We start from the raw sequence: 14,098 nt of genomic DNA on the forward strand, positions 1-14,098 counted from the left end.
CCATGCTGCTACACGAATGCCCTGTGGCGTGAGCTGTATGAACACAAGCGACATGTGGCAAACTAAGTGAAAGGTACATTGATACACCTCGCTGACTTTCATTTGTGCAGCAAGGACAACATGTCTCTTGATGCATGGACAAAAAGGAATGAAGATGGGTTCGGTAACGGCAGAGAGAGGAGAGCAGGAGCCCAAGCCTCCACCCCTGCCATCAGAGCACGGAATGTGGGAGAAAGAAAGGCCACCATAAGAGAGGTCAGCTTCCAGAGCAGAGTCAGACTGAGTGAGCCAGGTCTCAGTTATAGCAAAGAGAAGCAGGGAGTGAGAGAGAAAGAAGTCATGCACAGAGAGGTACTTGTTAGAAAGGGAGCGAGCATTCCAGAGGGCACAGGAGACATGGAGGGAGTGTGGCAGGGGATGGGTATGAGGTTGTAGGGGGTGACACCAGAAGGAGTAGAAGTTGTATGTGGAAGGCGTGGATGAGAGGATGTAGAAATAAAGCAGGGACCAGGATTGGGACAGATATCCCCAGAAGCAAGGAGGAGAAGCATGGCTAGAAAGAGAATGTGTGAGGATGATTTGTAGGGGTGTGTTTTAGTGCAGGGTGTATAGTTGTGTGGTGACAGAGGATGCAGGTAAGAAAGGAGCTCATGTGAACTGAGAAGTGGTGAAGGAAGGAGAGATGGAGATATATGAATAGCGTTGGAGACATAATGAGGCTACCGGAAGGAAGTGCATAATTTGAAAAGTAGTGAGGTCAAAGCAAATATAAAAAGTAAAGGCGGCATCGCAGCAATAGTTAAGTGTTGATATGTGCAGTCTGGGATAGATAAGAAGAGAGTAGGTAGAGCGACGCTCAATAACCGTGTGTGCACACATACATCTTGATAGTTGAGAGAAATAATCCAAAAGTAGGAACACAGTATTTAATCCATAGGCTCATATATATAGCAACATCATATAAGGGGGAGGGGGGATGGCAAAAATAAAGACCTAGCGGTCAGTCTGCCTGACTACCGCAAAGATGGTCAATATTGCACATCCCACACTTAGAGCATAAACATCCCCATAGGGGTATCAGGTAATAAGATAAGGGCTAGTGCCCATTACCTGCCCTGGGGATATACTGGAGTCTGGAGCGCCGAAGCCGGATGATGGTTCCTCTGCGTGCAAATCCTGAAGTCTTGAAGCAATGGAGATAAAGGGAAGCAAAGGATGCACTGCAACTGGAAAGGTACTTGGAAAAAATATATTGGGCAAACTCCAAAATAAAATAGAGGGTATTTATTGAATGGACAATTCCATATCCATTGGGATAGATGATATCCTCCTTTCCAGCGTAAGTCAAATGCAGCAATCAAGGCCAGTAGGTGTTGTCCACTTTTTTCAATCCTTTTTGAACTCCCTTTTAAACTTCAGTTTGCTTGCTACTTAACTGCTACTGTAACCATCTTATTCTGGTGAAGCGGTCTGCTTTAGTCCTAAATTACGGGGAGCATTTAGAAACTGTTTTTGCTCTTCTCTTATTTTAATATACCTGTTCCTTTTCTTTTTTTAGTACTCTTTACTTAAACATTGTAATGCTTTTATATTAAATATAAAATAATTAAAGGGGGCGGGGTGAAGGAGACAGAAAACAAAAGGTAAATGAGCATTGACAGTAAAGGTGCATGTACTATTTATACAATCAAGTATAATTTGAGCAATTAAACACAGTTTAATAATATACAAAACTTAACGATTGGGGTTTTTTTTGGAGGGGGGGTGGCTTTCTCGTGAATACTTAACAATGGATTCAATATATTGGAATGTGATGGGCCAACTAAGGCCAGAAGAAATGTACAAAAGAATATATATATACACACAAGCACACTTACTGAGTGGTGTCTCCTTGCCATCTTCATTGCTGGTAACGTATGCTCTGTTTTTTTATGGGATTAGCATCTGTCACGGGAATATAGGAGTGCTCACCACAAACCGGACTGGACCGCGAGGCCGAAGTGGGGATACAGGAAAACCACAGCCCTACAGCCGCGTGAGCGGGTCCGGTTAGCAGAGTCGTGTAGATAGCCTGGTTCGGGACGGGAGAGAGTAGAGTGGTAGAGGTACTTGCCAGATCCGGGGTAGGAGAGATCAAGAGTAGTCGGTGTCCAAAGCCAAAGTCGAGGAGAGGAGAAGGTAGAAGTCCGTTGGGCGAGCCGGGGTTCGAGGGTGCCAGAGATCGGGAGTCCAGGTTCAGGCTAGGGTCTGTGACGGAAGACAAGAGCAGACTGCGAAGTAGCTTGTAGCAAGCACAACTAGAGACTGACTATGCTCAGCAATCAGCTCAGGGCTGGAGGCACTATATACTGACAGGAACCAATGGGAACCTCCAGCGGTGATGTCAGATGAAGGTAGAGCGCTGATAGGCTGAGGCAGGATGCAGGACAGGTGGGAACGGAACAAGTACATTGGCGGCAGTAGAGATGGACATGGTAGCGCGCGCGCGCGACGGAAGGGGCGGGTTGAGTTCGCCGGGATGAAAACCAGGAACAGTAGGCGCGCGCGCGGGCTTCCCATGGTGGCGCGCATGGGCAGCAGGGGCTGCAGGAAGTGAAGGGAGGTGAGGAGGACCACGTGACCGGGTGCCGCGCCCCGGCAGCGGAGGTAAGAGCCGCAGCGGGCGCCGTGGGTAGCGGCCTTACAGTACCCCCCCTTCAGGGTCGGACTCCGGACGATCCTTACCAGGTTTAAGTGGAAATTTGGAATGAAATGCCCGGACCAGCCTGGGGGCGTGTACCTGGACTTGAGGAATCCATGCCCTTTCTTCGGGTCCAAAACCCCTCCAATGCACCAAATACTGGAGACCTCTTGAGATACGAGAATCTAGGATGGATTGTACCTCAAACTCTTCTTGTCCATTGACAAGTCTGGGGGAAGGTGTGATGTGTTTGATCTGAGGATTGGGTACAAACGGTTTTAGCAGAGAACAATGAAAGGCAGAGGGAATCTTCATAGTAGCAGGTAGTTTGAGTCGGTAGGTAACCGGATTGATCCTCTCCAATATAGGGAATGGACCGATAAATCGGGGTGCCAGCTTTGGGGAAGTGACTTTCAAGCGTATGTTCCTAGTAGATTGCCATACTTTCTGACCTGGGGCAAAATCGGGTGGTCTCTGACGATGCCGATCCGCCTGCCTTTTCTGCATGGCTGTGGCCCGCTTGAGATTATCCTGAATCCTAAACCAGGAAGCTTGAAGATCCCGAATCCTTTCTTCTGCGGCTGGAACTCCAGTACTCGGCCCAGACTGAAAGAGGGTGGAGGGATGAAAGCCGAAATTAGAAAAGAATGGAGACTGTAATGTGGACTCATTCCTGAGATTATTGTGAGCAAATTCTGCCCAAGGGAGTAGATCGAGCCAATTGTCCTGAGAGTCCGATATGAAACAACGAAGGAACTGCTCCAGTGACTGATTGGTTCGCTCAGTTTGACCATTGGTCTGTGGGTGGTATCCAGAGGAGAAGTGAAGCGCCACGTTAAGTTTTTTACAGAAGGCCGTCCAGAATCTCGACACAAATTGCGACCCCCGATCAGAAACTATGGTCTGAGGTGATCCATGAAGCCTGAAGATCTCCTTGATAAATACCTCGGCAAGTTTAGGAGCACTGGGTAGACCTTTGAGTGGAATAAAATGCGCTTGTTTGGAAAAGCGGTCGACCACTACTAGTATAGTGTCCATACCCTTGGATTTGGGAAAGTCGACAATAAAGTCCATCGAGAGATGTTCCCATGGCCGATCGGGGATGGGGAGGGTTTGCAGGAGTCCTGGAGGTTTACTCCGTGGAGTCTTGTTCTGTGCGCAGGTGGAACATGCCGAGACGAAATGTTGAATGTCCTTGCGCATGCCTGGCCACCAAAAGGTTCGTTGCAAAAGATCAATGGTCCTTTTGATTCCCGGATGACCTGCCGTTTTGGCGGCGTGCCCCCATTGCATTACCTTCTGGCGGAAGGTAGGGGGTGTGAAAAGTCGTCCAACTGGCACCCTGAGGCCCTGAGGGTTTTGAGCTTGAACCTTGGTGATCTCTGATAGCGCGTCAAAGGTATTGGCGGACAGGACACATTTAGGAGGAAGGATAGTCTCTTGAGGATCTTCAGTCTTGTCCTCTACCGAGAATTGACGAGACAGTGCGTCAGCTTTGGTGTTTTTAGAACCCGGGAGGTATGAGATAAGGAAGTTGAACCGGGTGAAGAAGAGGGACCAACGTGCCTGCCGAGCGCTCAGACGGCGGGCGTTTTCAATATATAAAAGGTTTTTATGGTCCGTAAGGATGGTGACGGGGTATTCAGCGCCTTCCAATAGATGTCGCCACTCTTCCAAAGCCATCTTGATCGCGAGGAGCTCACGGTTACCCACGTCATAGTTCCGTTCTGCTGCGGAAAATCTTTTAGAAAAGAATGCGCAGGGATGCAGTCTGGCCTGTGGGTTCTTCCTTTGGGATAAGATCGCCCCTGCCCCTATGTCCGACGCATCCACCTCGAGAGTGAAGGGTTGTGCTGGATCAGGATGCACTAAGATAGGTGCTGTGACAAAGGCTTCCTTGAGAACCTGAAAAGCCATGATGGCCTCGGGGGACCATAGTGCGGGATTGGCGTTCTTCTGAGTGAGGGCCGTGATGGGTGCGACCAGCGAGGAAATTTTTTTTATGAACCTGCGGTAATAGTTGGCAAAACCTAAAAACCTCTGTACCGCTTTCAAAGAGAGGGGGCGGGGCCAATTCAAGACGGCTTCCACCTTGATAGGATCCATCGCGAGTCCAGTGTCGGAGATTATGTACCCCAAAAATGACGTGGATGACTGATGGAACTGACATTTTTCAAGTTTAGCGAACAGTCGGTTCTCCCGTAACCTCTGAAGTACTTGTTTGACGTGCCGAGTATGTTCCAGGGGATTCTGCGAGAATATCAGGATGTCATCTAGGTAGACCACCACGTGTTGATCCAGCAGATCTCTGAAGACGTCATTAACGAAATCCTGGAAGACAGCTGGCGCGTTACAGAGACCAAAGGGCATCACGAGGTACTCATAGTGCCCATCACGCGTGTTGAAGGCCGTCTTCCACTCATCTCCCTTACGAATCCGGACCAGATTGTAGGCTCCACGGAGATCCAGCTTGGAAAGATAGTGGCGCCTTGTAACCTGTCGAAAAGTTCGGCAATCAAGGGAAGAGGATACCGATTCTTGACAGTCACCTTGTTGAGCCCACGATAATCGATGCAAGGACGAAGTGTGCCGTCCTTTTTCTTTACAAAAAAGAAACCTGCTCCTGCCGGAGAAGAAGACTTACGAATGAAGCCTCTCTGGAGGTTCTCCTGTATGTAAAGTTTCATCGCCTTGGTCTCGGGGGGGGGGGGGGGGGAAAGTGGGTAGGTACAACCTCTGGGGGGAATCGCGCCAGGAAGAAGGTCGATCGGGCAATCGTAGGCGCGATGGGGTGGTAATTCCTCCGCCTGAATTTTGTCGAAGACATCTCTGAACTCCCAGTAGGCGTCCGGAAGGAGGGGATTCTTGGATTCCGGATGTGTGGCAGCTACTAGGGCATTAGATGAAACCAGACAAGTGTCTTGACACCGATCTCTCCAGGTGAGGGGTTGTGACTGGAGCCAGTCGATCTGGGGATTATGGTGCTGGAGCCAGGGAAGACCTAATATCACGTCTACTGCCGGCGTGTGGATGGCATCCAACCTGGAGCAGTTCCATACGCTGGTTATTTTGGGAGAGACAATTCTCTACTTCCTTGAACAGGCCATCGTGTTCGCTCAGGCGTCGACCCACCTCGGCGGAGTCCAGGTCTGTTGGGCTGAGCATAATGTCACGGGAATATAGGAGTGCTCACCACAAACCGGACTGGACCGCGAGGCCGAGGTAGGGATACAGGAAAACCACCGCCGTACAGCCGCGTGAGCGGGTCCGGTTAGCAGAGTCGTGTAGATAGCCTGGTTCGGGACTGGAGAGAGTAGAGTGGTAGAGGTACTTGCCAGATCCGGGGTAGGAGAGATCAAGAGTAGTCGGTGTCCAAAGCCAAAGTCGAGGAGAGGAGAAGGTAGAAGTCCGTTGGGCGAGCCAGGGTTCGAGGGTGCCAGAGATCGGGAGTCCAGGTTCAGGCTAGGGTCTGTGACGGAAGACAAGAGCAGACTGCGAAGTAGCGTGTAGCAAGCACAACTAGAGACTGACTATGCTCAGCAATCAGCTCAGGGCTGGAGGCACAATATACTGACAGGAACCAATGAGAACCTCCAGCGGTGATGTCAGATGAAGGTAGAGCGCTGATAGGCTGAGGCAGGATGCAGGACAGGTGGGAACGGAACAAGTACATTGGCGGCAGTAGAGATGGACATGGTAGCGCGCGCGACGGAAGGGGCGGGTTGAGTTCGCCGGGATGAAAACCAGGGACAGTAGGCGCGCGCGGGCTTCCCACGGCGGCGCGCATGGGCAGCAGGGGCTGCAGGAAGTGAAGGGAGGTGAGGAGGACCACGTGACCGGGTGCTGCGCGCCCCGGCAGCGGAGGTAAGAGCCGCAGCGGGCGCCGTGGGTAGCGGCCTTACAGCACCAGGCCCTTACATTTACTCCGGGAGTGCTGGATATATATATATACAGGGCCCTGAGGAAGGTCTCTCTGTGGGACCGAAACGTTGGCTGCGGTTTAACTTTTGTTATAATACAACTGTTTCTGGACTACTTTATGCATTGTGCCGTCTCTTTTTGCTGGACTTTGGACTGGCAATGATGTATTTTGGATTCCTATGGGATGAGCATCTGTTTTATGCCTATATACTAGTGTGCTGACTGGCTTTGTTTGTGTGTGTGTGTGTGTGTGTGTGTGTGTGTGTGTGTGTGTGTGTGTGTGTGTGTGTGTGTGTGTGTGTGTGTGTGTGTGTGTGTGTGTGTGTGTGTGTGTGTTAAAAATGCACCACCCTGAGGAAGATCCCCCTGTGGGATGGAAACGTTGGAGCTATGTGCTGTATTTAATACATTCATTTTCATTCACCTCAGTGCTGTCTCCTTTTTGCTGCTATGCGGTAATGTATACTTTATATATATATATATATATATATATATTTACACACACACACACGTTTTGTGTACACACACACACACACACACACATTTTGTGTACACACACACACACACACACACACGTTTTGTGTACACACACACGTTTTGTGTACACACACACACACACACACTAAAGTTTTGTGTAGAGAAAAATATTCCATTTATGCACCAAAGATCCTATGTATTTCTACATTTATTTTAAGAAACTCTGAGGCAGCTTGTGGTTTTCTTCGTTGACTTATCATACTCTATTTAAAACTGATTTGATAGGTGGTGTTGGCCTTCTCTAGTTTTGCTGGCATCTCACGGTGTTTAATGTGTGTGTGATTAAAATCTTAACATGCTTGTCAACACCTTCAACAGGTTTACGTAGGAAAATGGATCATGGAGCTTTGACTTCTCTAACCTCCACCAGTTTTCCCCCAAAAGGAACATTTAGTGGACAAACCCACCAAATGTGATCATATGATCCAAGGCTGTAACCGTTTCTCCAGCATCTGAAGGGAATGTTCCTCTTCATTTTTATTTTGGGCTTTCTGGGATCTCTGTGCCATGTGTATAACACCTTATAGGCATTCTCCTTGATTTAATATACATTTGCACATTATTAATATTAATACCCTTCTTAATACAGGGCTTTTCTGCCAGTGAGACTCAAAGTGCGTAACAAAAACGCATTAAATAGGTTTGAAGCAGGGTGTCTCTGGAGCCTGCTGCATTGATGTCAGCTTCGGGGACCTCATGCTTCCTGGGATACGTACCTCATTATGGGGTGATGGTAGGAGCCCTGGCTAGGTTCGCACTATGGTGGTTTAAAAGTCCTGCGTCATGCAGGTCAATAAGAAGCTGTGACATCATCCCTTGCGCCTTCCTATTTGCCCCTTGACAAGGCCAATTAAACTGGAGAGATACTGGCACCCCATAGAGAGGTATATCAGGGGGTCCCCGGCGCTGAAATCAATGCGGTTCAGCTCCACAACTCCCCCCGCCTCCCCCTCCCCCACCCCCCTGCTTCAAACCTATTGGGGGAAAATAAAAAAGCATAGTCTTAAAGACTGTTCCTTTAAAAGCTACAATATAAGAGAAACCAGACACAGGTTGTTAGAATTAACAGAAGACACAATTGAAATATAAGTGCAGGTGGTCCTCTGTACCCGACAGTCCGCTTTCCATCGAATGCCTTATCCGATGCCACATAATGCAGTCCACTGGACGCATTATCCGACGTCGGAACCGCGTAGTCTCCGCAGATTCACATGGACCTGCAATTTGACTGTCCATTATTCGACGGTGGTTTGCGGTACCAATTACGTTGGATAAGCGAGGTCCGGTTGTATTAAATACTGCACAGGTGGTGGTTCAATAATCAAATGCCTAGGTAAACCGGTAAGCCTTGAGTCTGTTTTTAAAGATTTCCAGAGAGTGGGCCTCTCGGTCTGTACAAGTTCCAATGGGTAGGACCAGCATGGCTAGGAGTTTCTGCCCCAAAGCAAGTCAAGGAAAATCTGGGAACAGTTAGTATTCCTTCTTTCAAATAGCTGGAACAAATAGTGGCAAGAATGGGTCTAGCTAGTTAACCTGGAAGCAGCCTTCTGCACAGCTCTGTTTTCTGGAAGTCCCAGGTAGCGTGCATTGCAGTAATACAGGTGTGAGGAGATAAAGGCATCAGCCATGTTAGGGAGATCCTCTGTGAGAATCAAGTGCCTAATCCTGGCTATGTTCGTCAGGTGTGACAATTATATTCTATCACGCCTGATACCTGATGTTTAAGTGCCAAGTCACAATCAAGGACCACATCAAGGTTCTGCACACCATCAGAGTTTTAGCAACTGTCAGAAGACGGTAAACACCCACCAAAAGTACCTCTATCTTTCCGGGTTTTAACATCAATCAACGGCACTCATACACAGAAATTATTATTATTTTTTTCAATCATGAGCTGATAGACAGGTTTCCAGTTGGGTTGCACCCACTTTCTCAATGGCCTTCCCTATCATAGGAAGCTTTGATACGGGCCTGTAATTAGCTATGCAGTCTATTGAAGACTTTTTTTTTTTTAGATGCGTTCTGCTTCAACCAGCGGTGTGGGAAAGATTCCCATCTGCAAACAGCACTGGTCTATTTTGGCAAATACTGGGCTGATTACATTAACACAACCTATAAGAAGGTGTGCTGGTCCTGGCTCCAAATCGCACGGACAGTAGTGGATCACAGTGCCTGGATACTTTGTACAATGTCTTATACATACAGATGCTGAAAGCTAGTCCATGTAAAAAATGACAAGTAGATTTTATATTGAGTGCTAAAAAGATTGTTAGTTACAGTACAGAGCATAATGTTTTTAAAAGAAAGTATTAAAGAATTTCAAAATCAATATGATTTCATTCTTTAAGTTTGTTCAGTATACTGTATTTAGTCCTGAAATATAGTAAGATGAGATAAACCTCTTTCAGCATCCTAATCCTTGCAGGTTGTTTATAGATTTAAATCGGTCCATTAAAAGGCATCACAATATACAGTTTAAAGAATAATACATTCAGTATTTCCCTAGTGATCATGTGGTTTGTTGAAAGGGAAGCACTATTAACATAGCTACCAATTGCATTACGTATTCCCAACGACTGACAGGTCATGAGTCATAAAACAACGCTGATCAATAAACTATTCATTTATTTTCCAAGTTGCAACGTGTGCAGCAGTGAACCTGGAGTCCAATCTACACAACATTTATTCTGTCAGTTTCTCACCATTCCTGGCCGAATCTCATTACAATTCAATTCCGGTGCTTACAAGTGAGTTTGAAATAGCATTACCATTTTGAATAACATGGACTTGGTAGAAGCAATTGGTTTGTGTGTAAGGCACTGAACTGAAAACAGTTCATCTTGTTTCTGTGGCACTCCCGCCCCCCCTTGTATTTAAACATTTGCTTGCCAACTCTTCAGGTCAATGATTCATACAGTAGTTTAACATCAACAAATGAAAAATAACCATTGTTATATTGCGGCACCTGCGATGACAGTCAAGAAATCAAATAGAATTCAAACAAATATCATTTTTTTTTTATAAATGTAGGGATAATTTAATCGGTGTAATAATATTAAACATTACCAATACATAAATACAACAATATACAGTACACACAACAAATAACATAATTGTATAGCATGAGAGTCCCATATAAAAATGTTATGCAGGAGAAAGTCTCTAATGCCTGCAGTTACAGTAAATGTGTTATTGAAAAGTGCAATACTGTATGTCTTTCATCCAGTAAATAACAAAGATATCGGATTGCTACAAAATACCATCGCTGGTACAACTTGGTAAAAACACACCACACATTATGTTAAAAAAAAAAAAAAACTAAAAATGTACTTAATTATCAGAGATCCCAAACCATGACAGAAGTGCAAAAAGAAAACCTGGAAAAAAATAAATCTGAAAATACTGTACTTAAAAATGATTAATTTAGAAGTAAACATTATAATATTTGGTATAAACAAGTCACTGGTCATATTGTCAAAGTCCTAGTAACGAGAAACTTGAATGCAGTTAGCCAACTTAAAAAAACAAACATACATAAATTGTCCAGGTCATTGTTTACAGTAGGTATTTATTTTTTTACGTCTGCTAGTTACTTTTAAGCGTTTTATTACTAGGACTTTGAAAATATGACCAGTGACTCTGTTATACTATGTATTTTAATGTTTACTTCTATAATAATTATTTTGTTCTTTTTCAGATTTTATTTAATTTTTTTGGCACTTGTTTTCTTTTTGCACTTCTGGTTTGGGATCGCTGGGCATACATGTATGTGTTGTGCTCTGCAACACTTTGTGGTATTGCTTTAGCTGCCCAACTTGGTCTATTGTGCTATACTGTACGGTTAAAGCCAAGTCGCTACATTGCCCTGTGACTGCATTAATTAGCTATGCTATTTAATAATATTTGAATAGCATAGCTATTAATTAGCTATGCATTACCATTCTGTCACCAAGCTACACTGCACAGTGACATACGTTGGGTTGGGGCAGACTCTGTGGTTTCTCACGATGACCCTCACTGGTGTCTTTCGGCGGGTGGCACCCTGATATCATTTTTTCTTTACCCATAATATGCACCATTAAACTTCTGTTATTATTTCATCCAGTAAAGATATATGAAAGTTGAAAGTGCCTCATTCGTGACTTGTAATTCAACAGTAAAATAACATATCTGCACATCAACACAATAGTCCCTGATTTTATTTTAATAGCAGTAATTTTTTTGAAGTGAAACTTCTTTAGTGGCACCTAGTCCTGATGGGACAAATCTGGATAGATGGGAGACGAAATGTGAAACGGAAGTGACGTCACACACTGACTGGCACAGATACACACACTGACCCACACACACTCTGACTGACCTACATACATACACTGACTGACACACACACAAACACACACATATACATACACACTGACTGACACACACACATACACACTGACTGACACACACACACACACACACACACACACACACACACACACACACACACACACACACACACACACACACACACACACACACACACTGACTGACACACATACACACACTGACTGACACACATACACACTGACTGACACACATACACACTGACTGACACACATACACACTGACTGACACACACATATACACACTGACTGACACACATACATACACACTGACACACATACATACACACTGACACACATACATACACACTGACACACATACATACACACTGACACACATACATACACACTGACACACATACTTACACACTGACACACATACATACACACTGACACACATACATACACACTGACACACATACATACACACTGACACACTGACACACATACACATATACACACTGACTGACACACATACACATATACACACTGACTGACACACATACACATACACACACTGACTGACACACATACACACGAGGAATTCACACTTAGTGCAAATAGCTAATACAGGGGATGTGTGCCGAGCACGTGCATTATAAGTCAAATTTATTTGCGTTTTGTCAATGAAATTGTATTTTGATTTTTAATTTAAACATCACCAATACAATTTCTGTGACAAAAGTCAAAGAAGTTTCACTTACTCTGCGCGTGCACAGCACACACAGCTTTTTTCTAGCTTATTGACCAGCAATCATAGTACAGCTGAACCCCATTATAACGCAGTGCTCGGGGTTCACATAATGAGACCGCGTTATAACCGGGATCGCGAAATGGCCGCCATGCGAGGACTTACCCGGCATCTGCAGCTCGCTCCACTTCCTGCTTCATCGGGCTGCGTCCACGTGCGCGGCGCACATCTCCAAGGTTTTTTTTAATTTTTATTAAAACATTCAATGCTTTATTGCTAACACACACACACCTCCCCCTACGATAATAATTTTACTATACCATGCAGGAATCGAACCCATGACTTTCATATGCTAGTAGTAATTCTCTAGCTGCTACACCACAAGGTTGACTCTATAAACAAAATTAACTTCTACTGCACAGTACTGAAAGGTAGTACTGTGCAGTAGAAGTTAAGTTTGTTTATAGAGTCAATGACATCACACCAACCCTATGGTGTAGCGGCTAGAGAATTGTTCCTAGCATATGATGGGTAATGGGTTCGATTCTGCATGGTATGGTAAAATTATTAGTGTAGGGGGGAGGTGTGTGTATGTGTGGCCGTTGGCAATAAAGCATTGAATGTTATAATTTAAAAAAACAAAAAAACAAAACAAACCTTGGACATGTTTTTTAAATTGGAAGCCACGCTCAGACCGCGTTATAAGCGGATCTGCGTTGTAGCGGATCGCGCTATAATGGGGTTGAGCTGTATCTCTCGTTAAGCCATCTCAGAGCATATGCTGCCTTTTCCCCCAAAATAGAAGTTTCAGCTCACCCTTAGTTTCAGTGATTTTTATAGAGAGAGAGGGGAGGCAGCTGTTTGAGTCGCTTGTAGTTTCCCAAGAGTATTAGTTATCTCAGCAATTTTCTGTTGATTCATTTTCTTTTTCTGTTGTGAGGCCAAGCTGAAGTGAGCTTCCCAAATGGTTGGGAAAGGAATTTCCTGGAACTGGTTTAAATCAAAAGTAAAAATAGAGAGGTAGAAGGTAGAGCACAGCAAAAATACTGTGTGCACCCTTTGTTGATGCAGTAGATATTGTTCGACAAGTTTTGTCAGTATTGTGGCTAAAACCTACATCACTAAGGGTGAGCACTACAGTAGTGTGAATCTGCTTCTGATGAAAAGTACAAGGTCATTAATTCAAGAAAGGCAGTGTTTAAAGTGAGACATTTCTACATTGTATCTTATATTGAAACACGTGGGAAGTTCCTGGCATACAAGGGCACAGATACAGTAATCTACTTTGTGCAATGCGGCACCTGTCGTGTGCAGTAAATGTTTAAAAATGATCAGGTTTAAGTACAGTAGTACAGATGTAGCAAGACTTACTATTCTCGATGCCGCAAACACCAACTGTAAATCCCCGGCATTTGTTTGCAATCTGTGGCAACCTTACAGGTACCGAATATCATAAACTAGCTGAGAGACCCGGCGTTGCCCGGGATGTAAATGCGTAATAGGTAGTATTATTTATAAATCGTGGAACAATAGGTGACTGTTTGTTGTAAAGGTTGGATAATAATATTGAAAAGAAAGATGGAAGAAAATGTAATACGATGTTGTATAAAAATGGTTTATTGTAACCACACCACAGTACAATGTATATTTTGGTGCCATAAGTGATGTAAAAATCTGAGTCGTGTGTCCTGCTAGGGTGTGAGGCGGCGGGTGGCGCGTGGGTTGTGAGTGCTGTCTGTGAGTGGGGGTCCTGCTAGGGTGTGAGGCGGCGGGTGGCGCGTGGGTTGTGAGTGCTGTCTGTGAGTGGGGGTCCTGCAAGGGTGTGAGGCGGCGGGTGGCGCGTGGGTTGTGAGTGCTGTCTGTGAGTGGGGGTCCTGCTAG

The 14,098-nt window shown here is 45.2% G+C and overlaps 1 protein-coding gene across 1 annotated transcript in view; it reads left to right on the forward strand.

Annotated features, from left to right (window-relative positions):
• The window catches only part of LANCL2 (LanC like glutathione S-transferase 2), a 70,293-nt gene that overhangs the window by 16,159 nt on the left and 40,036 nt on the right, over positions 1-14,098 (forward strand). The window lies entirely within an intron of this gene.

This window comes from Ascaphus truei, chromosome 2 (genome assembly GCF_040206685.1).
Source record: "Ascaphus truei isolate aAscTru1 chromosome 2, aAscTru1.hap1, whole genome shotgun sequence".
Classification (NCBI taxonomy): domain Eukaryota; kingdom Metazoa; phylum Chordata; class Amphibia; order Anura; family Ascaphidae; genus Ascaphus; species Ascaphus truei.